Below are 26,092 nucleotides of genomic sequence, written 5' to 3' on the forward strand. Positions count from 1 at the left end.
TCCCTCATCCGCCTGCAATATCCCTCAGATTTTACACAACAAATATTACAGGGATCCAAGGTAAATAAACGGTCTAACTTTACCTGATGATTTGCTCAGCTTTTGCCAGTTGGTTTGAGTTCAAAATTTCCCCCCATTTCTTGTGTCTTAGTTTAGAGGTCACAGATTCTATATGAAACATACAGTATTTACAAAAAGTTCCAGGTCTAAAAATTTATCCACGGTGTCCTGCTACAAATTTGCAAGATGGAAATCTGTTCATTGGAATTGAATTTTGTAAGCAGAGTATAATGCAGATTTGCTGCCACATTGCATGGTTAGCCCTTGCAAACCAAGGATACATTTCTATTCCGTAATCCTTAGTGACTCAATCTCTTTCATGACATTCCTAATGAAAAAATTCCATTATTTATTGGGAAGTCTAAATCTTTGCTGATTGTTATAACTCAGACAAAAGTAAATGGACAACACCAAACACAAATTCTTAATGAAAATTAGACTTGCATTTATATTAAAGCTAAAACTACATTCATATTTAATGTGCCTCTTCTGATATCAGCAAACTGTTTATTATAAAAATGTGAATCCATGTACCATACAGTAAACATAAAAATAATCTTTGTACAGTTATTAATTAAAACCAGTGTTTATTTTCCCACTAATTCCATTCCTTGATGTGATTTATCAGGCCTCTGCACAGCTGTCGGTAATCATATTGCAGGCCCTTTGTAAATTTGTAGGGCAGGGAAGACTCCAATTCTACAAAAAAGCCATAAAGATGAATTAGTGCAGGAAAGTGGTGCTGAGGTAAAAGATCAGCCATGATCTCACTGAATAAAAGAGCAGGTAGGTGCACCTGAATAACCAAACCTTGCTTCTATTTCTTACATTCTTCTGTCCTCATACCCAAGCCAGATCTAAATTGATATTAAATAGCAAATTACAGAATGTGAGGCTATTACAATGAAAAATAAAAGCATCCACAGAATCACTGTGAACCACACTCTGTTGCTAGGTTAAATTAAGGAACACAGTTCTTTAACCAGCTGTGCTGTTGCTAAATGTTGACGTGTAATGCCCATACTGGATGAAAAATGTAGAATAGTCAGTTTCCATATACACTGAGGAGTGCAATTTTTTTTTAAAATCAGAAAAATGCAACTTCCAGAGGCAATGCACGTCCATCTTAACTTTGCAACATAAGCATTTAATATCATGATAGCTGAGTAAACGGTATCCATGACCTTCTTGATCAGGAGAACATTTCTGTGTTCTGGCTAATGTTGTTTCTTACATGGAATTGCAAGGCCCAAAAACCTATGTTACCTGGAAGGTGTGATAGATAAATAGTGCTGAATGGACCAATGGACAGATTTGGATTGTTTTTTCTGGAGCATCAGAGGCTGAGGGGTAGATATGAGAGGCATAGGTAGGGTAGATAGGCAGCACTTTTTTTCCCAGGATGGAAATGTCAAATGCTAGAGGCAAAGATTTATGGTGAGGGGAGCAAGTTTAAAGGAGATTTAGGTGGCAAGATTCACATTTTGTTGGGCCCATTAACACAAAATTCTGTTGAGGGTTCCAGGTGACATAGGATATCAGCTACGCACACACACCTGCAGCTCATGCACCAGAAGAGAACATGCATGAAATGAAAACAATGCTACCTTTACAATGGAACATAGAACAGTACAGCACAGGAACAGGCCTTCTGGTCCACCATGTCTGTGCCAACCATGATGCGAATACAAACTAATCCCATCTGCCTGCACATGGTCTGTATCTCTCAACTCCCTGCCTGTTCACGATTGTCTTAATGTCTTTCAGACGTTGCTACTGCATCTGCTTCCACCGCTTCCCCTGGCTGCACATTCCAAGCACCAAGCACTCTGTGTAAAAACAAAACTTGCCACATAAATCTCCTTTAAACTTTCTTCCTCTCACCTTATAGCTAGCCAATGGTCACAGAAGTCCAGTCAGAATAACACCCCTCTACCATTACCCTCTGCCTTCAATGGCCAAGCTAATTTTGAATCCAATCTACCAAGTCTCCAGGGATCCCATGTGCCTTAATCTTTGGATCAGCCTACCATGAGGAACCTTGTCAAAAGCTTTACTAAGGTCCATGTATACAACATCCACTGCCCTCACCCACATCCATCATCTTTGTCACCTCCGCAAAAAACTCAATTGTTTACAAAACATGACCCCCTCCACAAAAAGCTATGCTGGCTGTCCTCAAAAAGTCTGTGCTTTTCCAGATGCAAGTAGATCCTATTCCCAAGAATCTTCTCCAATAATTTCCATACCACTGATTTAAGGCTCACTGGCTGATAATTTCCTGGTTTGTCTTGATTGCCCTTCTTCAATAGAGGAACAACATTGGCTATCCCCCAGTCCTCTGGGACCTCATCTGTGGCTACAGAGGATACAAAAGTCTCTGTTAAGGCCCCAGCCATCTCCTCTTTTGCCTCTCTCAATAACCTGCGATAGATCCCGTCAGAGTCTGGGGACTTATCCTCCTCAAATGCTCTTCAAGAGACCCAATACAACATCCTTCTTGATATCAACATGCCCGAGAATATCAATATATACCTCTCCTGATCTTTCTCTCTTCCATATCCTTCTCCTTGGTGAATACTGATGTGATCTCATAGAGTACATGACCAGGATCCTCAAAGTTCATTCCCACTGCATGGATTGATCAGAAAGTGCCTCTCAGGGTCATGTAGAATGGACGGCCTGGTTATCATTACTTGTTGTGGCTTCATGTGGAGCCTCATCTCTTGCCAGCAGTAGGGAATCAGTGGTGAAATGAAACCAGGAAAGGGAGGGAAGAGAGGATGACAGTTGCAGGTGTGCAGATGGTGGGGAGAGGAGGCTATCTGAAAGTCAAGAATTATTGAGGATCAGGCTCAAATTAGAGGTACAGATAAGGACAAGTGGGATGAGAAAAGGTGAGGCATGAGCATGCTGTTATCTTTAATAGTCACCTGGCCACAGTTTATGTGTCTGCTCCAATGATGGCTGTCACCGTCACCTAGGGAGCTGGGCTTGTACCTTGCCATTCTGCTGTTATCAGTGCCAGTTATGTATGTTATCTTCTGTAAAAGCATGGTAGAGCATAGTGCCTGCTATGGTTGAATAGCTGGCAGTGTGCAAAACCTGTGACTAGTGTGAATGAAAGTTGGAGTGTTGATAAGTGTGTGAGGTTGCAGTGAGCATTTGCAGTTCTGATTGGAATCCTGGAGTCCTGGCTGTTAAAGGTTGTTTGTAGGCACTCTTATTGGGAATGATTCATTAAAACTCTTGCAACAATGCATTTGTGCTTTTGGGATCTGACCTCTAATATTCCATACATCCTGATTTCCTTTCTGTACCACTTGTACTTCCCGGCTCCTGACTCCTCTCCTCCTCTCCACATTATTGACCAAAGTCTTCAGGATCACATCATAAAAATCATGGTACCGATTCTCTCTATGATCTACCGCAGCTTCCAGCAAGCTCTCAACATCTGTGGAAGTACTTCATTCACTAGCTGCAGTCACAAACCAGTTCCTTTCTGAACTGCAGGCATGGATTCATTCAAGGCCAGCTAGCCTCAACTGATGTTAGTTGCTCATGAATTTTTCCACTGTGAACATGTGCTAAGACAATAAACTGCGTGGTTAATGTTGGTTTGTTGCAGAACTCATTAATGGGTTGAAGTGTAAATTTTGTGCGAGACCTGCATCAGGTCATTCGAGTATTATTTTATTACATATTGCAATTCCAGTGTATGTTTAAGCACCACAGATTCAAAAGAACTTGATGTTTGGAAGTTATTATTTTAGCTAACACCAAGAAGTGTGTTACCAATTGCTTTAATTCTTGTTCGAATGTTCATTGATGTTTCGTTTCCAGAAAACTTACCTGTGCAGGATATTAACTGTTTTAAAGGAGAACAATGAATTGACGTTGATCTTTAAGATTTTACTGCAAAGCTCCCTCGGCAACATCTGTGCTCAGTACCACATGCTCCTGGAAATTTGCTGGCAAGATGCAGGAAAACAGCTCTATATGAGTTGGGCCTACTGCCAATTGCCAGTGAACTAAAGCCAAGGAGTGCCAATATGGATATCACAAACAAGAGAGATTTGGGGCAAATTTTGACTTAAGCATCTGATTTAATTGACAGAATGAATGCACCTGTCAGTGTGTAATATTCTTTTGATTAGTTTTGGCCTCAATGATGAGATAATGTAAAAGCTTGTCAGTGCAACAAGGCAGCATCCAACCGTACAGGGATTCTACAGCAATGTGTTCAGTGATGGAGATGGGCAATTGCAAGTACAGTAAAATGTTAATGCAGTCACTTAGTGTTAAGGATGAACTGACTGTAAATTTGGAATCCATTAATCATTAAAAATTGTCTTTTTTCCGGAGGATAGCTAGTACCTTTGTACAAATGCCAGTATCTCAAAAATTAAATCAATGACAATTTCAGAGGTGTTTAGCATTTATCCAGGTTGCACTTTGCCAACATCTCCATTTGCTTGGTTCTTAAAATCCAGTCATCATTGCATCATTATCCTTTAGTGGAGAGAGAGTCAATTGAACAACAAGTCCTTTTTCGACCTTTACCATTTCACCTATTTGACCAAGACAAAGTAGGGCAAGTTTGAGACCTGAGTTGTTACTGATGCCCATTTCTGTAGCAACTGCTTTTCTTATTGAGAGTTCTGTATTTTGAAGTCTGACATAAAACTACGTTATTGTTCTACCAGTGAAAATCAGTTCTAACTAAAGGGTCTCGGGCCTGAAACACTAACTCCTTTTTTTTTTACCCCACAGATACTACCTGACCTGCTGAGTGTTTTCAGCATTTTCTGTTTTTATTATAGATCTGCCACCTTTCATTGAAATTATTGTTTTTTTTTATTTTAATTTAATTAAATGGAAATGAGCATTTTTAAAAATCACAGGCGGTCATTTAGCAACTCCAGATTTAGGGTTGGCAATTAGTTGAACGCCAATCCTACTGTGACATACTACTCAATGACCTAGATTTTGCAGTGGGAACAGTAAAGCTAACAGCCTTCACAATTATTAATATAAATAAATTGGACAGTAGCCTCTGTTGTACCTACACATGCATTTAAATTCGATGAAGCTGTTGGCCACTTCAACCTGTTCCTCCACATGCTTCCCTATGCTGGTTTCTTCACAACGGATGTGAAAATTAACTATATGCACAGTGATAAATTGTCTTAATCAAAAATTTATTAAACTCCTCCCAAAAATTTAGGGCTTGTGGTTTTAAATATGTGAATTTTACCATGACAGCAAGTCTGACAAATAATCTCTTTAGTACTATAATTAACTTTTACAAAGTATGGATTCTTTTTCCTTCATATTTTAACTACTGATGGATATGTGTAATAATTTTTAGTCCCTTTTACATATCTCACCTTTAACCACATTATTCTTCCCCTTTATTTCTTTCTGCACTTGATTTTACATTAATTTAAACATTCCAGATTAAACTTTATGATTTAAACTCAGCTGCTCTGATACTGACTGGGGTGCAATTCTCAAGCATAGGCAAGAATAGTGCTGGTCAATACAGTTGAATGCTGTGGAATTCCAGTTGTTCCTTGTTGAACAGGGGACACAGCAGAAGAGGCAGAAGCCATGGATCAGGCAAACTTCCAGCTCCTTAGGGTAGAAATTGTGAGAGAGATGTGGATATATCTTGGTTCAAAGTTTTGGCGATTAATCACAGGGTCAAAATAATATTAGGTGATCAGTGAGGACACAGGGCAGAAGTCTAATTCTGTCAGGTGAACCAATTATCAGAGGTGATATGGACTGTATGGTTTCAAATTCCCATTTCTCTGGAAGTTGGCTTTCAAAAGCCCATTAAAAACTCTCTGGGCAGCTGTAAATGTGTTCACTGCTGCCTGTGAAATTCAGCCCAATAGGTCTTGGATCAATTGGTGTTTGGTGTTGTGTCAATGTAGCACAGTACTAGGTTACATTTCAGAAAGCCCTCAAATCTTTTTCCCATCTCAGCAACATATGCTGTGTCTGGACTTTCCACACAGAACATACTTAGAAAATCTGTTGTCATCAATGTTACTTCCCTGAGGAGCTGTCCCTTTCTTAACAAGGTCTTGACAATGCTTTGCATTCCCACTGTTCTACATTTCACCTTGGTCTTCCCATTTGAAAAATCATAATATATTTGCACTGGTAAGGTGAAGGTGAAACCTGTTGGCCACTTCTGATGTGACAGATTTCAAAATTATAGAAGGGAATCGAAATAGAACTATACCATACAACCTAATACTGTATTAAGCACCAAGTCATTTTGTCGGTCTGTCAAAGTAACAACAGGCCTTACAGAAGGGAGAAAGTATTTCCTGATTGACAACAGCAATGTTTGATGAGACATTGCACAGGGAAGTAAAGGTCACTGTGCATTTGTGGTGATTCCTTGGTGTATGTTTATAATAATCCTGTAATTCTTCACCACTCCCTTAAATCTGTTCATGCTTCGTTATAGCTCCTTGCTTAGTTGTAGCCCAAAAATCACCAGCAATGGCTTCCGTTTCCATGCTAGTGCTGCCATTCCTGATGTCTCTAAAAGATCTATCCTTGAGCTACTGCTATTTATCATCTATGTGACATGTGCCGACAATATTAAGCAAATCCATACTATTTAAAGATGCTTCTTTCAAATCACCTACAAGATGAGGCCGTCACTGAAAATTCATTGCCTTTTTCTAATTGTCTTGAGAAGGTGGCAGTGCGGTGCCTGCTTGAAGTGCTGGTTAAGCTTTGGTTAAGCTGCTGCAATGGTGCTGTTGGATACATACAGTATATAAATTTGGTATTCTATAAATCAGTGTATATAAATCATAAGATTGCTTACCTAATATCCATTGCTAGATGAATAGGAATTTTCCCCAACTGAGTATTGGGAAGACAGAAACCATCATCTTCAATCCTTGTCACAAACTCCTTCCCTTCACTACTGACCCCCCTATTTCCCTCATTGTCAATTGTCTGAAAATGAACTAAACCGTTTGCACCTTTGGTGTCATACCTAAACTCATAACCATGACAACAGTAAACTGCAGCCGAGCTGAGCTCTGCCTGAGCTCAGCTCGGCTGCAGTTGAAACCTTGATTTATGCCTTTAGTGGTGCTAGACTTGTCCATTCCAATGCAATCCCAGCCCATCTCAGTTCTCCTCGGAAGTGTCCTCCAAACCTTGATGGTATCTTAACTTGCACTAAGTTCTGTTCATCTATTACCTGAATTTGCTGCTTCTTACTGATTCCCATTTGAGCATTGCTTAGCTTTAAAATTCAGCACCTCATAGCTTCACTCCTTATTTCTGTGGTTACCTTCAGATCTATAATCCTGAGTGCTATAATTGTCATGGATTTCGGCACTCCTATAATTCTGACCTCTTATTCACTTCTGAACTTAATGCCTCATCACGGCCAACTTTATTTTTAGCTGCAAAGGCTCAAAGTCTGGAATTCCCTCACTACACTTTCCCATCTCTGCCCTCCTTAAAATCTCACTCTCTGATCAAGCTTTAGCCATCTATTCAAATATCTTCTTGTAGATCTATGTCAATTTTTTTAGCATGGTAAACTAGTTATGAATAGTGCTGTTACAATTAAAGGTGCTATATAAATGGCATTTGTTGTTATACAAGTACACCATTATTGACAAACAGGAAATAATTAATGAAGTCTTCCAGCAGAGTGCTGTGTTGTAGCAAAAGTAGTCTTAACATCAAAAAAGAAAGATTTTACAATTGCATTTAGATACAAGAAGTAAATTGCATTCATAGTGTACTTTGCAACAACCTCAGACAGTTCCAAAGAACTTCATAACCGATGAATTAGTTTTGAAGTGCTGACATCCTTGGAAAAGTAGCAGTCAATTTGTCAACAGCCTGTAGCCACATTTAGAAACTCGAAAAGGCTCAGTTACCTTTCTGTGAGTTTCATAGTCAATGCAATCGCTCAATACTGCCCTGTCAACATCTTGTAGATCGTCATTGACACAAAATTGAACTGGATTGGTTAAATCAATGTCATGGCCGGGTCCTTTGTAATGAAAGGCTCAAATCATCGTCTCCCAAACCCTCTCAACTATTAGGAATGGAGTTGAGTACTCATTATTGGATGTGTGCCATCACAACAAAACTCAAGAAGTTCATTCTTGATGGAGCAGTCTGCTTGATTAGCACCCCAGCCATTGGATCCTATTTTCACTGACACTATTCCCAATGTACTGTGACTATTGTATATTCTATTTGCAGGATGCACCACAGTAACTCACTAAGTATACATATCACCGTCACTTATCTACTTATCTTCTACCACCAAGAAAAAGAAAAGCATTGCCATTGAAACACTGCCTCCAAATCCATCTTCAGCTCCAATACAAAATTCTCAAATTCACACTAGTGTTTCCATAAAGTCCATTATTACCTTTGCAGGGCACCCACAAATAAGAAGTAAATGAGGAATACCAGCCTTGTCCATCTTGGAGGTCAAATCATTTAAAGAACTGAATGACCAGTTAACCTGTTTTGGAGATCTTGTCTGAAAGAAGTATGTTGGCCAAGACTAAAGGAGAACCTGCTGGTCTTATTTGAATGTTGACGTGCAGTCTTTGCCATTCATAAGAGTAGGCTGACATGGTTTAATACTTTCTCCAAGAGAAAATGCAGTGTCCCTTAGGACCATGCTAGAGTGTGGCTTGACACAACACAGTCCAATAAGGAAGAAAGCCAAGTATTTGTAACTGAACTAAAATGACACCCTGCATATGAGTGCCTATTTATAACAATATCTCTCCTTCAATAAGTCGCAAACTGAAAATGTTGACTGCAACGTTGACTGCAAATATTAATATAATGTCCCCTCATGCAGGGGCATGGAGAATATAAAATCTGCTTTAATGATTTGAAAACAATTTGGAAAAAGGTGGTAAATTAAAAGGAGTAATAACATCCAGCCTGCCAAACTAAACCTCCTCACCACCTCACCCCGGCAACCACTGTCAGCTCCTCCATCCCCAGTCCCAATTCCAATTCCCACCTTGCCATACTCAAATTCATGATGGAGGAAGAGACAGAAAAAGCTGACTTCTTTGTGGTCCAAAATAGGTTATAGCACCAGCAAAATTATGCAATAATTGTCTGCAAATCTCCATACAGTTTGACAAAATCATTGAAAGTATAATCATCATAAATTAATTATTTCAGATTTCATATCACTGGATTAATGTCAGTTTTAAGTTTGTGTGTTTTTTGATGAGCAAGAAGGGAAATTTAAGGGCTTTAGTGAAAAAGTTGCTGACTCTAAATGTTGACTTGAGCCAAAGGATGCAGAATTGGGTTCTGTGTGGAACTTTCTGCATGATGCACATGTTTTTAACAGAAACCATTCCATTTGCCATGTTTCAATAGGACAATGGCATACACAGGCTAGAAGCATGCAGAGCACACAACTCATGATATCGGTCCTCATGTAACACCGATCTGAAGCTAGATTAGAACTTGAATATATGGCATTAGCTGCATTGACAACATACATACAACAGGATTTATCAAAGGAAAATCCCTGCCCATGCCCTGATATGAGCTATTTAAAGGGATCATCAATTCTGGCTGATTATGGAGAAGTGGTGCTGTATGCTACTTGGAGAATGCATCAGTTTTAACACTGAAGTTAGATGCTTGAACCGTGCTGGAAGGACTTTGCAGTACCTTGCCATGTGGCTCCCCAGTATAATCGTCATTGCTGTTTGCACTGCTCACAACATTGCAATGATGCATGGTCAGCCCTTGCTAGCATCCAGGCAGTGAAAGATTGAGGAGGAGGAGGAGAAGGCAGAGAAGAAGAAGTTAGAGCTTCAGGAGACCAGGATTCTGAGTATTCTAATCAACATACAATTTCAGTGAATGCACTCTTCATTCGTCATTGTCTCCCTCTGCTGCTGATCCCCTCAGAATCCACTTGACCACAATCAGTCAAGACCAGACATGATCAATTTAATGTTCCATATCATACTTCCACATCAAATCAAGAGAGAAACCCCACAAACCCCAACTAATCACTTTTTAGCATTTCCGTAGGCCCAGTCTGAATGCTTTTGTCTACTATTTGTTTGTATTGCTCCCCCAATGGTTGTAGAACACTTCCAATGTCATGCATGCAGCTCTAATGTACAATTCTGAGCATCTCTAGACCTCAATATCCGTAATTTGGACTCTCCCTTCTCACGATGACTCATAGTTAAAATGGCTGACTGGATGTCAGGCAATGGCAAGGGATTGGGGCAGAAATAATCCTGAGAGCACAGCAGATTTATGGTCCCCACAGCCTCTACCTCTCCCCTGGGGCAAGGTATTGATACTCCTGATAATATTTTGGGAGGGCAGGATGCTACGTTGCTGTGAAACCAAAAGTCAACTTGAGCATTACTATCCAAACCAGTCTGATTTGCACAGAGACATTCTGATTTTCACTATAACTTAAATGTTATGAGGTGGCTTCTGATATGTTGCAATGGAAACTGAGACTTTAGCCATGAAGTGTCAGGTTATTGACAGGTCTACAGAGGTTGAAAAAGAATACACTACCATTTTCATACTGGCAAGGGTGGGCTCTAGGGTATATGCAAGTTAGAGCTCAACTTCCTGATGCCCCTTGGTATAATATGATGCTGTCAAGCAGACCTGTCAATGCATCAAACATTTATTTATCCATGCCCATCAGACCCTTTCTTCAGGTGACCCCACTCAAGTCCTTTCAGCCAAACTGTGTAACAGCCAAACTTTCATCAGAACCTGTGATGAAAAAAAAGTTTCCAGCACAGGTCAGGAATCTAATTTCAGCATAATTTCTGTCTCAAGCCTTGAAATGTTAGCTTTAATTGATTCTCCACAGATGCTACTTGACCTGCTGAGTATTTACAGCACTTTCTGTTTTTATTTCAGACTTTCCACATCTTGCAGTCTTTGGCTTTTCAGGAGTGACTTTGTCCATTGACCTGGCAACTGGATCAACCCGTTATCCTGCCGGGGCTGCCGTCCACTAAGAGTTTGCAATTCAACGTGTGCAGGATTCGGCTCTGAACTGGTCACTGGCAGCAATAAATTGAGCACCTGGTGTTCTCTGCATTGATTCATGTTACTCAGCTATTGCTGGCAGTAAGAGTCAATACTTGAACTAGTGTTTATCATGCTAAGGTTACGGCAGGATCTAGATCAAGTGGGCAATGGAATGGCGGATGAAATTTAACTCAGACAAGTGTGAAGTGATGCATTTCGGGAAGTTAAACAAGGACAGAATATACACAGTGAGTGGTGCGGACCTGGGAAATGGCATAGTTCCTTGAAAGTGGCGACACAGTTAGACAGGGTGGTGAAGAAGGCGCATGCTTGGCTTCATCAATTGGGTCAATTAGTACAAGAGTTGGAACGTCATTTTAAAGCTGCACAAGGTGTTGGTGAACCGCACCTGGAGTACTGTGTGCAGCTCTGGTCACCACACTCTAGGAAGAATGTGATTAAGCTGGAGAGGGTGCAGAAAAGATTCACAACGATGTTGCTGGGACTGGAGGGCTTAAGTTATGAGGACAGATTGGATAGTCTGTGATTGTTTTCCCTGGAGCACAGGAGGCTAAGAGGTGCCAGAGGAAGTGGTAGAGGCGGATACAACTACATTTGAAAGTCAGGCACATGGATAGGAAAGGTTCAGAGGGATATGGGCCAAACACAGGCAAATGGGACTAGCTCAGGAAGGCACCTTGGATGGCATGGACGAGTTGGACTGAAGGGGCTATTTCTGTGCTGTATGACTGTTAAGAAGTATCACACTAAAAAATGTGCAATCGTGATTTGCACAGTAAATTAGAAGCAAATCGATATCCATCATGCTTTTAAAAAATAGTACTGCACAATGCATTAACCATTCATTTCTGCATGCCCATCAAACTGTTTCTTAAGACTGTCCTATCAAAATCCTTTCAGCCAAACACATTGTGACTCTGTCCTCTAGAGATTGTACAAATGGATTAGCATTTCACCTTGCCTCAATCTATGAACCATCTGACCAGTAAAAGAGGAATTGGAAGATCTAGTTAAACCTTCAAAACTTTTACCTCAAACTGGTGTCTCTCACTGGAAGCCTGGTTTAATTTAGCAGATTGACCCAGGCATCAGCTGCAACGTCCCCATATAGTCGGAGATCCAATGAATCATTAATGACCAATCTAGTGCAGTGCAGGAGATCATTCTGGAGTTGCAAAATTAGTATTTGTTCCTCCTGAAGCTGAAGCTTTGGACTGCTAAATCTGATAAAAATATCATTATGACTTTATGGCTCATAATTATGATGGGTCAGGAACTAAACAATTTGAATTTGATTTTCTTCTATAAAATTGAAAATACTGTTTTTGCTCTCACTTGTCTGAAGGCTTGCTAAATTAACCATTGATTTTTGTTATTTCTTCTTTCAGTCCATTATTCTGCCACAAAGCCAGCTAGTTACCTTTTCAAATATCATATTAAAAATGATGTAAAGCCCATACAACATGATTGCCCTCTCCCTTGTGAGCAGCACTTTTACTTTCTAAGGCATCTTGGCACATGTGGCACTGTTTTATCCTCTGGGTCCTCATTTTTAAAATTTATGCAAGTTGAAGGTGCCTTGGCTGGTGCCAATTAATTAGCACAAAAATGTTGCATAGTGTGCACATTCAAATCATTATTGTTAGTGCCCTTTTCAAACATACAGAATGTAATCAGAAGGATTATATTTTTAATTAAATAAAATGCATCAAGATGGCATGCTACCATATACTGATGAGGCCTACAGTTGGATCTTCAATGGAAAATTGTATATAGTTTAAAAAAAGGATAGTTGTGATTAACCATCAGCATAAACCAGAGGGAGATATTGAACCCAAACTTCCAATATGACTGATGGCACACTTATACTGCTGTCTGTTCTGATCGATTTGGGCAATTCCATTTTCCACCTGAAGTAGTTTCAAGCAGACCGCCAACGATTTCAGGTCTGTGAGTATTTAGCTGCCTTTGTGAATAGCTTCAGGTATTGATACTTTTACTGGCAAACCCTTTGCACTAGAATAACAAGTATTACTGCTTATGCTTTGAAATATCAGTATTAAATAACCCATTATCTGACAAACCACATCCCAAAAAAAATGAATGTTGGTTTTGCCGTTCAAATCAGATCAGCTCCAGTAATTGTCCTCAATGTTGGTTTAATCAACACACACTATTCAATTAAGTTAAGTCTAAACTGCATGGCTGTTTCAGAGTAGCTGTAATTATTGGAAATTGCATTTTACAACCAATAGCAAGTATCACAATTCAGCAGCAAATGTAGCTCAACATTCTCACAGTCAGAATGATAGCAGCATAAATGTAGGAATCATCAACTGTGTAAAACAAGTAATTGTACGTTGAAACACACACACATAAATATGCAATTGGAGGCTATTCAGTCTACCATGTCTATGCAGGATTAGTAACTGATTTACTAATGGAAGTAAATGGAACACACCAGACAACAGCACACAGAGACCACATGAGTACCAAATGTGCAACAAGAGGAGATGTATACCATACACAGTATGTAATGGGATTACTCTGCAACATGCCATGACCTCTATCCTTTCCCATCCATAGCTCTTATAGGAATCAGAACATTATGTAGGACACTTGTATCCACTTCACCATTTGGTAAGATCATGTGTGTTCCTATACTTCTAAGCTTACTTTCTCACCCAAATTCATTTCAACTAATTTCCTCGGCCATAAATCTCTTGAACTCAGTCTTGAATATACTCATCAACTGAGCGTCCACGGTCACTTCAGGTCGAGAATACAAAAGGTTCTTAACTTTCAGGGTACTGAAATGTCTCCTCAAATCAGAATTAGATTGCTAACTTCTCATCCTGAGATGGTGGACTCGTGCTCTAAATTGTATCTTTGGAGGAAACAAATTCATGACATCTGCCCCATTAATCTCTCTCAGAACCATGGAATTCTCAATGAGTTCACCTCTCAGCTTTCACAATTAAAATTTCCTATTCTTACAGCATTTGCAGAGAAATCATCTCAAACATTTTACGGAATGGAATCAAACAAAACTTCCCAGATGCATTTCACAAATTACTCTGCCCTGCCGTGACACCCCAGCAGGTGAGTATGTGCCTTGCTGCAAACTATTTCCATTTTATCACTGACAAGCATTAGGGGCACGAAGCAAAACTCACTGGATTAGCATGTTGCTAACAGGCATCCACTCACTAAGGTGAATGTATTCTGCACAGCCCCACAAGGTATTTTGTAATTAAAGTTACTTCATGTATATAGGTAAGAGCTGAAGTACCCACCTCATAAATTGTGAGCCTCTCAGCATCTGCTTGTGTCAATTTTTGTAGAAAAGATCAGTTTCATCGAGGGTTGAGTTTTGCACTTTACTGACTTCCACTATTAGAGGGAAGTTTCCTCACTGCCAAGAATCCAGAACTGTGGGATACAGAATGCAATATATTAATTGTGTGCTACCAATCTCAAATTTTATCATAGAAGCATATAAAAACCTGAAAATGGATGACATAGAATTCTCTATTGTCTTAATGCAGAACTAACAATTTCTAGCTGCATTGGATATCATTTTTCATTTAAACATGTCAAGGACAGAAATGGAGGAATAACACAAGGTGAATAAATTTCTGCTACGTCTCTCCTACTCTCCATTGCAACTCTCACAGAAAATTTTGGATATACTGGATAGGCTCCAGATAAATAACAAATTTTCCATATTTTCTGTGGCTCATCGCAAAGTCATTCTAATCACATGGGAAAACCTCCTTGTAAATTCATCCCCTTGTGAAGAAATGATCCATAGTAGACTCCCATCAGTGTAATGTAAAGTGTGATCCAAACCTGCATTGTTTAGGAAATGTAAAGTTTGAGTTTGTGATGAACCAGTTGTTCTCAGTCTTGGGCAGCAGCTGTGCTGTTATAATTGACCTCAATGCTTTTGAACTAGAGAATGAGAAAAGAACAGGTATGGTTCTGATCATAATCCAACAACTCCTGCTGGCTCAAACATTGCACAGGTGAACAAAGGGCAGGTTTGGCATGGTTGTAGTGCCTTCTGTGGCCATGTAATTGTTTGACATTCACTGCCTGGATTTACAATGAAACAATGGTCACTGGGGTGAGGCAAAGGACAACTGAAAATAATCCTCAGCAAAAAGCAATGCCATCAGGTAAAATTAAAGGAAAATAACTTAACATGATTTCATTTTATTTATGGTTCAACTGGTTGTTCTTCATCATGCCACAAGCATAAAAATAGAAATTTATCAGAACAGAGATATACCATCTGGCAGTTAGAAATTACAAATACGCATAAACATTTAACCAAGTCAACATCTGATGCACAAATTTGAGGTGCACAAGGGCAGACAAAATTGTGTTTTTAAAAAAACATTTGGTACTTCAAAGTTGTACCATTTGCTTTCTTTTAGTTTCTTTAGAAATTTGATATCTCAGTGTACACTGATACAGAGTGTAGAGATTTCAGGGTCATACCATTTTAAACTTGCACTGATTTTTTTTAATGTGCATGTCTGACCTTCAGTTCTTCCCCAAATGTCTGATCGTGTTCTGGGCTCAGACAGTAGTCTGAAGCATTTCACTATCTCTTCTCTCCGGAGGCTGCATTTGGAATGCAGCCCAGAGCAGGGTGACTTTGTGACGGCTGTAAAGGATCCCATGTGAAATGAGTTTGAGCAGGCTTGGAGCGCATAAAGATGCTTACCTGCTGACATCCTGTGGCCATTGACTCAAAATCAAGAGGAGGCTGACATTCCAACCTGTCTGCCATATGTGTTGCAAGTTCTCTTAGTTTTCACCTAAACCATGGGATGGAGCATCCCACTGAAATGGGAAAAAATAGCACTGCAGCCTCCAGTTAGGGGTGGATGGGAACTCATCCATGCACGAGTTTGGATGGACATCAGACCAAACTGATGGGTTTATACTGCTGCACAGTCATCTAAACTGTGGGAGAGTTTTTTCAGTTTTTCTAAGCCTGCTGAGGTAGGTTGATACAGCAGTGGCTATGAAGATTATTAAACTAATGTCAGACCACGGCATGGCAGTAAAAGTAAACAGCATTCTGTTTGTAATTAGTTCAAGGTACTGAATGCACTTATAATATAATCACCTTGAAGCTGAACACACCCAGTTTTGGCCTTGCAGTGAATGCAGGTACAGTCCCTACACCTAAGTGCATCGGACGGCAACACACTGACTACTGGTTCTCAGCATCACTGTAAAATGGGAAATTGCAGGTACCAAATAGGCAGGTTGCCAGTGACATACTCTGGAATCTTGGGCACTCTGATGCTTCAAATGGTTCTCAACTAGGTGGATAAAGGAGAGTGCTACTTGAGAAGGGGATGAATTGCTATTGAGAAGGGACCAATGGGTAAGGCTCGATTGTGTTAGAAGAGTAGGTGATTGGTCTCTAAGGCAGCTGATCAGACCAGAAGGGGGGTGATCACTCAGGAGAGTAGGTGACTGGTCTGGAAGATAGATATTCAAGTACAGGAGATGGGTGATCAGCCCAATGAGTGGCCAATCAGTTGGGCAGGTAAGTGATTGACTAGAACATTCCTCCTTCTATTCCTGATGCACGAGAAATCATCCAAAACTCTTGTTACCTATCATACTATCCAATATGCCCAAAATACTTCATTGGCCTCTGTTCTGATCATCCTGCAATTTTAAAATCTTCGCCACTATTTTCCAACACAACCCCTACATTGGCCCTTCTTTTCTATATAATCTCTTCCAGCCCTTGAACCCTCTGAGATACATGCACTCCCTTTTGTACCTCCCAAATTTAATCACTCCACCACTGGCAATCATATCTTCAGATGCCAAGCTTTAAGCTCTGAAAATCTCACCCTCATTAGACCTCTCTGTCCTTCTAGTTTTCTTCAAGACTTTCCTCTTTGACTAAACTGACCTAAACTCTCTGTAATATGTTGAAAGCTTAGGAGGCAAGAAATCACTTATAAAAACAGACACTAGATGGTCACATTGATAAGCTACCTTGTTTTCAACATTGGTTTTGTCTGGACTGTGCTGTAATTTAAGCACAGATTTTAAACTTTTTGACCATTGTCACAGTAAACAATCATTGAAAGGTGTTAAAGGTGGGAAACTGCTGGACTTGAAATCTCAGAAAATGGTTTGGAGATCAGTTGGGAAACCAGGTGAGAGGTCAGAATATCCCATCACAAAAATGGCAAGCTATGAGCAAATTAAAACATAGACTGCTCGAAGTTCTACTTAGAAATTCATCAAAACATTATACATAAAACACTTCTGTTCTTTTATCTAACAGGAATATGCATCCAGAATGGGGGATCAGAATTTCACCTAGCTCCCTGCTACTGCATGATATTCTTGTCCATATAATCTTGAAGATGTTCTTATTTTGACATACTACTGAAAAATAAACTAATTATACACAAATTCTATTTTGTTTTTAGAGGACATACATGTGTATATCTGCTGTTATCTTCACTTCCATATTATTATAGGTTTGTTTCCTCTCTCTAAACATCGATAAATATAAGATACATTTAGATTTCAGTTCCAGTATGCAGTGCAAAATGGCTTATGCTGCAAGGTGAATAAAAGGTTGTCAATAACATACGTCGGACAATATGTGGATTCTTAATTTAACTGACTGTTTTGACTTCATGATTTATGACATTACCTCAACCTCCTGGCAATATTATGATCTTGTAAGCAGCTATTGATAACTTTCATTTTTGTTATCATGAACAAAACAACCACTGTTTTACATGAAGACGAGACTGTAGATGCTGGAATTTAGAACAAAAACAGACTGTTGTAAAAACTCAGTGGGACAAGCAGCATCTGTGCAGGCAAAAGGTGCAAGCTGATGTTTCTGCATCCTGTTTCTGTTCACTGTTTTGCAATCATCCTCCAAAAAACATAATTTAAAAGCATCATGGAAATCGATCCTTTTCGTTTGTAAACATCAATATTAACCCCTTCTCCTTCAGATTACCTCTTGCACCCTTTGGGGGCAATGGGAGAATTGTGAATGGCCACTTGATTATTAGGCTACAATTATTCCATATTGAGAAGCAATGTGATTTTGCAACACCAAGTAAATTGGTTAGTTATTTCTTATTCTAATTAATTCTAACTTTCTAATTAATAATGATACAAAGTTCCAACATTCAGGGTGGAAAAATTAAGGGTTCTTGATTGCTAATTTTCATTATGTGTACATTTGGACAAATCAGCTACCAGCTTCATTTTTTTCATTACAAATCAGGCCTACTTTCACCTCCATAACTTCATTGTCCTCCACTCTATGGAGCCAAAAACTTCATACATACCTTTATCAATTCCAGACTCCATCTTCCAAAAGGTTCAACTCCTGAGATACGGAATGTGGCCCATGTTTCAAAACTGCCACCTTCATCTTCTCAAGCTCACCCTTCATCAACATACAATCACTTCCACACTCCACAATCTCAAATTCATACTTTTCATCCTTATCTTTAGACACCCATTTCCCAAATTCTGTAACTCTCTCTAGTGCTAGGTCACCTTTCCCACATCTAAATATATGAACTCTCTATTACTCTGACCTTCTGCTCAATGTCCATTTTTCTTCCTACACATTTTGGGATTTCCTATGTTAAGGATACTGTATACATGAAATAGATTGACAAATATATCAGAATCAGATTTATTATCACTGATATATGATGTGAAATTTGTTGTTTTGCAGCAGCAGTATACTGCAAAGACATAAACATATATAAATTACAAAAATAAATATAGTTCAAAAAAATGGAATAATGAGATAGTGTTCATGGTTCTTTCAGAAATCTGATAGTGGAGGGGAAGAAGCTGTTCCTGAATCACTGAGTTTGGGTCTTGAGGCTCCTGTATCTCCTCCCCAGTGGTAGTAACGAGAAGAAGGCATATCCCAGATTGTTAAGGTCCTTAATGATGGATGCCACCTTCTTGAGGCCCCACCTCTTGAAGATGTACTCTATGGTGGGGAGAGTTGCGCCCATGATGGAGCTGGCTGAGTCTACAGCCCTCTACATCCTCTTGCAATCCTGTGCATTAGAGCCTCCATACCAGGCTGTGATGCAACCAATCAGAATGCTCTCCACCATATATCATTAGAAATTTGTAAGTGTCTTTTGGTGACATACTAAATCTCCTCAAACTGCTAATGAACTAGAGCCGCTGGTGTGCCGCCTTCGTGATTGCATCAATGCATTGGGCCCAGGATAGATCCTCTGAGTTGCTGATGCCCAGGAACTTGAAGCTGCTCGCCCCTTCCACTGCTGATCCCTCAATGAGGACTGATGTGTGTTCCCCCGACTTCCCCTTCCTGAAGTCCACAATCAGTTTCTTAGTCTTGCTGACGTTGAGTGCGAGGTTGTTTTTATGACACCACTCAACCAATTGATCTATCTCACTCCTGTAAGCCTCCTCATCGCCTTCTGAGATTTTACCAACAATAGCGGTGTTGTTGATGAAGTTAGAGATTGTGATTGAGCTGTGTAGAGAGAATAGAGCAGTGGGCTAAGCACGCATCCTTGTAGTGCGCCTGTGTTGATTGCCAGTGAGGAGGAGATGTTATTGCCGATCCGCACTGACTGTTGCGGAGGGAAGTACAGAGGCTCAAGTTTTGAAGCTTGGTTATTAGTACTGAGGGAATGATGGTGTTGAACGCTGAGCTGTAATCGATAAACAGTAGACTGACACATATCTTGCAGTTGTCTAGGTGCTCCAAATCAGAGTGGAGAGCCAGTGAGATTGCGTCTGCTGTAGACCTATTGTGGCTGTAGGTGAACTGCAGTGGGTCCAGGTCCTTACTCAGGCAGAAGTTAATTCTAGCCATAACCAACCTCTCGAAGCACTTCATCACAGCAGACGTGAGTGCTACTGGGCAATGGTCATTGAGGCAGCTCACCCTGCTCTTCTTGGGCACTGGAATGATGGCTGCCCTTCTGAAGCAGGTGGGAACCCCAGACTGCAGCAGTGAGAGGTTGAAGACATCATCGAATACTCCAGCCAGTTAGTCAGCACAAGTTTTCAGTACCTGGCCAGGTACACTGTCAGGGCCTGACATTCACCCTCTTGAAGGATGTTCAGACATTGGCCTCCAGAACAGAAATCACAGGGTCGTTGGATATTGTGGGGATTCGCACAGATGTAGTGCTACTCTCCCTTTCAAAGCGTACAGAAAAGGCATTGAGCTCATTGGGAAGCGAAGCATCACTGCCATTTGTGCTGTTAGGTTTCGCCTTATAGGAAGTAATGGCATGCAAACCCTGCCACAGCTGTCGTGCATCTGATTGTCTCTCTAACTTCACATGGAATTGTCTTTTCACTCTCGTGATGGCCTTCTGTAGGTCATACCATTTTTGCCACCATTATTTTGTGATTAAGTGTTTGAAAATTCCTATCCTAATCATTTTATTAATTTCTACACCAAGAATATCAGCTTTCCTAGAAGTCTCACATTAACATTGTACTCAGTGTTGTTTTAAACAATAAAGATATTCACGATTTGAGTCAAAATGGGACATTCCATTTTTGTACTTCTGTATCTGCTGTTGTTCTAAGGAATCAACATCTCTTTTACAATAAGGAATAACTTCTTTTGACAAATCTTCAGTGCAATATTGTCATGAAACAAATTAAAGAGGAAGAAAAATTATATGCAGAAAGTTTGAACTACAAAAGTATGCTCAATCAGGATAGTTATTTATTCACTGCTCCATGACAAACTAAACATGGGAAAACATGGAAAAATGGAAGTAAAATGCTTCAGAATGATTGATCTCTTTTATATGAAATGATTTGATTCAAAATTAGATCTCTTCTGAACTTAACACCCAACAAAGAGATACTGAGATATGTACTAAATAAGTGAAGGGGTAGAAATTTATCTTTAGCAGCAAGCAGGTGCTGAAATTCTGTCATCTGCTGAGCTCTCATGCCTCCACACTGAGTTTCAATTCCATTAAAGTCAAGGGAACCAAACTTCAAGATGGGTGTAATGGGCAATTCCCATTTACGCAAGCAATGGAAGATGAATTCCTACCTCAAAAAATAATCATATTAACTATCCATAAACTTATATTTTAGATGTTTCTATAGTGGAGATAACTAAATGAAAAAAATAAGAATATCGCCTACAAAAATAGCTTTATTCCCTACAAAGCAGTCTTTCCATGAACAGAAAAGGTTAACTGGCAAATGAGTAAACAGGTCACACCTATGAATGTCTGAAGAGTGAGAGATTAATTTAATCAGAGAAAGAAGGACTGTAGTAGCTTTAAAACTAATATTAGCCATAACATATAAACAGAAATACTGGAAACTCAGCAGGTCAGGCAGCATCTGTGGGACGAAAGACTTTTCAGGTTTGCAACCCCTTGTCAAGTTAGTTTTCAGCAGGAGAGATGATGGGGGAGTGATGTGTAGAAGAAAGGGAATCTCTAATAGGTCAAGTCCAAATGGCGAGAATCAGACAAACTGAGCCTACACAATGAAAAGCAGAAAGGTCCAGTTCTGGCACACACAGAAGGAAAGCACAAGCTACCTTACGTCTGGGAATTTGATATCGATTCCAAAAGGCTGAATGTGCACAGACTTGCGTTGGGCGTCATTGTAACAGTGCAGGAAACTACAGACAAAGGTCAGAGTGACACTAGGATGGCGAAGTAAAGTGGCAGGCAACTGGAAGCTCAGGGTTGCTCCTGTGGATGGAACACAGATGCTTTGCAAAGTAATCATCCAATCTGTGTTTGGTTTCTCCAGTGTAGAGGTGACCACACTGTGAACACTGAATGCAATACACTGGAAAAGGTGCAAGTAGTTGCTGCTTCAGTTTGAAGACTGTTTGGGTCCCTGGATAATGTGAAGAAGTGAAAGGTCGACTGTTGTATCCCCTGTGATCGCATGGGAAAGCGACACAAGAGAGGGACTGGTTAACGGGGACTGAAGAGAAGACCAGGGAGTTGTAAAGGGAGTGATCCCTGCAAGTTGCTAAAAGGATAGGGGAGGGGAATATGCATCTGGTGTTGGAGATAGTAGAAACTGCAAAGGATAATCCACTGAATGTGGAGGCTAATGAGTGGAAGTATCAGGGGAATTCTGCTCTTACTCTGTCACTTGAGTGGGGGCAGAGTTGACTCCCCTGCCATTGTAGTATTTTGCAGGGATCACTCCCTTCGCAACTCCCTGGTGCACTCTTTTGTCCTCGCCAACTGGCCGCATTTCAAGGCACTTTCCCATGCAGCCATAGAAAAAGCAATACCTGTAAGAGTGTGGAGTTTGTGAGATAGATTTACAATATATCTTCTGTATACAAAACTTACTTTACATATCAGCCCTCATTGCTGGTAGTGCCTGATTTTACCTCCATTGAAATTGGTGAAATTTGTGCCATCTTTAAGTACAGCGTATAGTTGTGCCATTGACATTAAGAAAATCCTGGACTGAATCCCCTTAACACGATGAATTAGTTGATCCTTAGCTGTCGTAAGTTGCTCTAGCAGTCCAGGGTGAGAGGAGGAAGATCAGTGAGGTCAAAAGCACCCATTCGCTTTTAGGGTACTAATGAACATCTCTCTAGGTGTATGCATCCATGGGTGTAAACTGAGGATATGATCTGGCACAGTGGTTAAGGCCAGCATGGTTGCATATCTTGCTGATAGCTATTACCAAGGTTCAACCAAGAAAAGTTATCATTTTAATATAATGCAGGTGGAACAATTGTGAAATTGTACCCTTGTAAGTTGCCCATTGCCTTTAGATGAAAGCAAGATATGGGCGGATAAAGGATGGAAAAATGAGTCACAAAAAGAAGGCAAAATGGTCATCTTCTTAAATAGTGCAGATAAGATGCCAATTAATGTCAAAAATTAAAGCTGAAGCTTATCTTCCAGAAATCATGGGTGGAAATGTGATCATATAATGGACTTAGACAGGGATCTGCTTGCTTTCCTTACTGTAATAGCTTAATGCTCAAATGTAGAAGTAAAACAGATATCACAGTTACTCAGAATAAAAACTGAAAACAAAATAAAGAGAAGTGAAACATTGATCAAAACAGAATTTTTTTTTAAATACGTCTCCTGTGCACGAGGGTTACAATTACAATGAATGCAAGACTAGTTCACAAAATACACTGTATTTTGCACACTGGTTTACTGATACTGTAGGAAACATTGGTCCAGTATCTGCTGTTGGAAGTGCCTCACATTGATACATTTCTTATCAGGTTTTTCAGATCATATGATCATAAATCAGTCATCCTAATTATTCCTGCAATAATTCAGCCACACTCATTTTTATGATTTAAATTTAAAGAAACCATGTACGATTTCTCTCAGAAATGAAACTTCACTTATGCTATATTTTGAAAAAATGTTATAGAACTGAAGACTAATCAGTTTTGGATATGCACTATGTTTACAGCTCGGTGGGATTTTAATCCTGCCTTTTATAATACAGTTTAAATACAAAGTTACCCTCTATTTTGATGATTATTTTACAGGCATTATAAAGAGAATTATGCACCAGAAATACACTGTGAAATATTCTAAATCAAAAAGTACTTCTGGAACAAAATTGAATGATAAATTGAAATGAAGAAAAACAAGATTTAGTTGGAAAAGCTGAGGCCAATCACCAAGACCAAATTGAAAAAGACCAACAGTGGCATCTACTGGCCATTTTCTCTCTTCACAACCTAAAATATCTTCTTGGAAAATACCCAACTCCGTAGGAATTCACAGATAATAATCAGTTTCTCTGGGCTTGTGAAACTGGCTCATTAAGCATCCTTTTTAACAGAAAATATTGGAAGCGATTAAGCCTGCTTTACTGAGCGGGCATGAAATGGCTAACCTCCGGCCACCCACAGCTCCTGTGCGGCTGGCACCGATTATGCCCGCTGGATAATACCTTCACTCAAAAGATGTTTATCCATCACCTGCATATTTATTTCGTTGTATTTGGCAGTAATATCAATCAATGTTCAAACACCACCTGAGGTTATTTGTCTTCCCTTAACATTCAGGACCTTTTCAGCAATGTCTACCCTAATGCCACAAATGGGCTTGACAGATTTCATGCCTTGGCATCAAGCCAGACAACCTTTCTCTGCACAAGCAGCTTTTTCCTTACAGTCCAGCAGATAGTAGTGTGTCAGATCTTTTTAGTGTTGAATTTCAAAGCAGACCTCAGCATTAATTCCTCCTCTTGATCTTAGTTCTAGCTTTCGGCTCGTCAGGTAGGCTACATTTGAATAAATGCTTCTGAAAGGGTGCTGGTGCTTAATGAAGCTTAACATCTAATTTTGCAAAAAGAAAACACAAAACTGTTGCAATTTGAAAGACTTTTTTTTGCGAAGAATTAAGACCACCAGCATTAGAAGTTTGTTTTTGCTGAAGGATGCATTTTTTTGGATCCTGTTACCTCAGATAAGAGGATATTATCTCTTTCATGAAAAATTCAGGCTTGAGCTTACCTTGGTCAAGGGGAGAAGAGAGGGGGATAAAGAACAAGATCAGACTTAGAGTCCCTGAGGGGGTAACGTTGCATCATTTAGCAGGAAAGTGAGCAGTGTGGAAAGACCAGGGGTGGTGGAGGTTACAGTCTGCTTTCCTTATGGTGTTTTTGGCTCCCAGTCCAACCCAAGCCTGCAGCTGTAGGTGGGCAGCACTCAGGGCAGCTAAAGCATCACAACATGACATTTTTATCAGCATTTGAAGAGACGAAAATAAATTTAACAGCAAAGCAAGCTGGCAGCTGAATACTGTCTTGTTACATTCCAGGAAAATGAAGACTGGCTTAGCCAAACAATGTTAGAACATCCAAAAGTGAATTGTAAGCTCGGGGTCCAGTTTCATCAGGTAAATACATACTTGCTCATTAGTTTAAAGGGGCCTAGTATCTGCTGATGTGACAAGTCAATGCTTCCAGAAATAAAAAAGGAAACAATGTAACTGGATCAGCAGTTTTATGGAGACTAGGAGTGTGTGTGTGTGGTTTGATCTGTGCTGAATTAGTTCATCCTATAATTGGCCTCAATTCTCCTCAGATAGAGAGAAGCAGATCAGTGCTCCCACTTCTTAATGCCATCTATAGAGCCCTTTTTGGAAGCGTGTTGTGATGTTGGATGGGAAAGGAATAGGTCTGGCAGAGATACCCGATAGTTGGGTAGCACGCTGACAATCACTGTTTAAGGACACAGACTAATTCTGATTGACTAGGCAAGGTAATAGGATGGTGATCTGTGCCTAAATAACCTGCAAATATTCCATAAAAATCAAAAATACTGTAGATGTTGGAAATCTAAAATGTTAATAGAAAATACTCAGCATGTTAGGCCACATCTGTGGGAAGAGACACAGAATTAATGTTTCAGGTCAGACCTGGGAAGGAGACAAAAGCTGCAGTGAGGGTTGGGGAGGGGATGTCTCTGATAGGGTAGAACCAGGGGGATGAGCTGTAAACAAGGTATCCGGTAAATGGAAGCAGTTAGAAAGTGAGAACATGGAAGAAAGAATGTAGTCGTTGTGAAATGCAGAGCAGGAAGACATGCCTGGCAGGTCAGGCTGCGCATGTCCTCCACTTCCAGGGCAAAATAAAGGGGGGGGGGGGGCGGAAGGTAAACTGAGACAATATTACAGATGGATAACTGATAGAAACAGAGAAATCAAGTTACCTCAAGCTGTAGAATTCAATATTGAGTCCAGAAGGCTGCAACATGCTCAAATGGAATCTGAGGTGCTGTTCCTCAAGCTTTTGTAATGTATCGTTGCAACAGTACAGTGGGCAACAGACCAATAGATCAGAGTAGGATGGAAATTTGAATTGGTAGGTGACAGGAAGTTCAGGGCCACAATGTGGACCGAACACAGGGGTTTGGCAA

The 26,092-nt window shown here is 40.0% G+C and overlaps 1 long non-coding RNA gene across 1 annotated transcript in view; it reads right to left on the bottom strand.

Moving 5' to 3' along the window:
- Positions 1 to 640: 640 nt before the first annotated feature.
- The window catches only part of LOC127568368 (uncharacterized), a 48,605-nt gene continuing 23,153 nt past the window's right edge, over positions 641 to 26,092 (bottom strand). Inside the window, exons 2-3 of the long non-coding RNA XR_007956002.1 lie at positions 14,445 to 14,580; positions 641 to 759 (exon numbers count right to left, since the gene is read on the bottom strand). This is a non-coding gene — a long non-coding RNA (uncharacterized LOC127568368). The remainder of the gene's footprint in view (positions 760 to 14,444; positions 14,581 to 26,092) is intronic.

Source organism: Pristis pectinata, chromosome 3 (assembly GCF_009764475.1).
Source record: "Pristis pectinata isolate sPriPec2 chromosome 3, sPriPec2.1.pri, whole genome shotgun sequence".
NCBI classification, from domain to species: Eukaryota; Metazoa; Chordata; class Chondrichthyes; order Rhinopristiformes; family Pristidae; genus Pristis; species Pristis pectinata.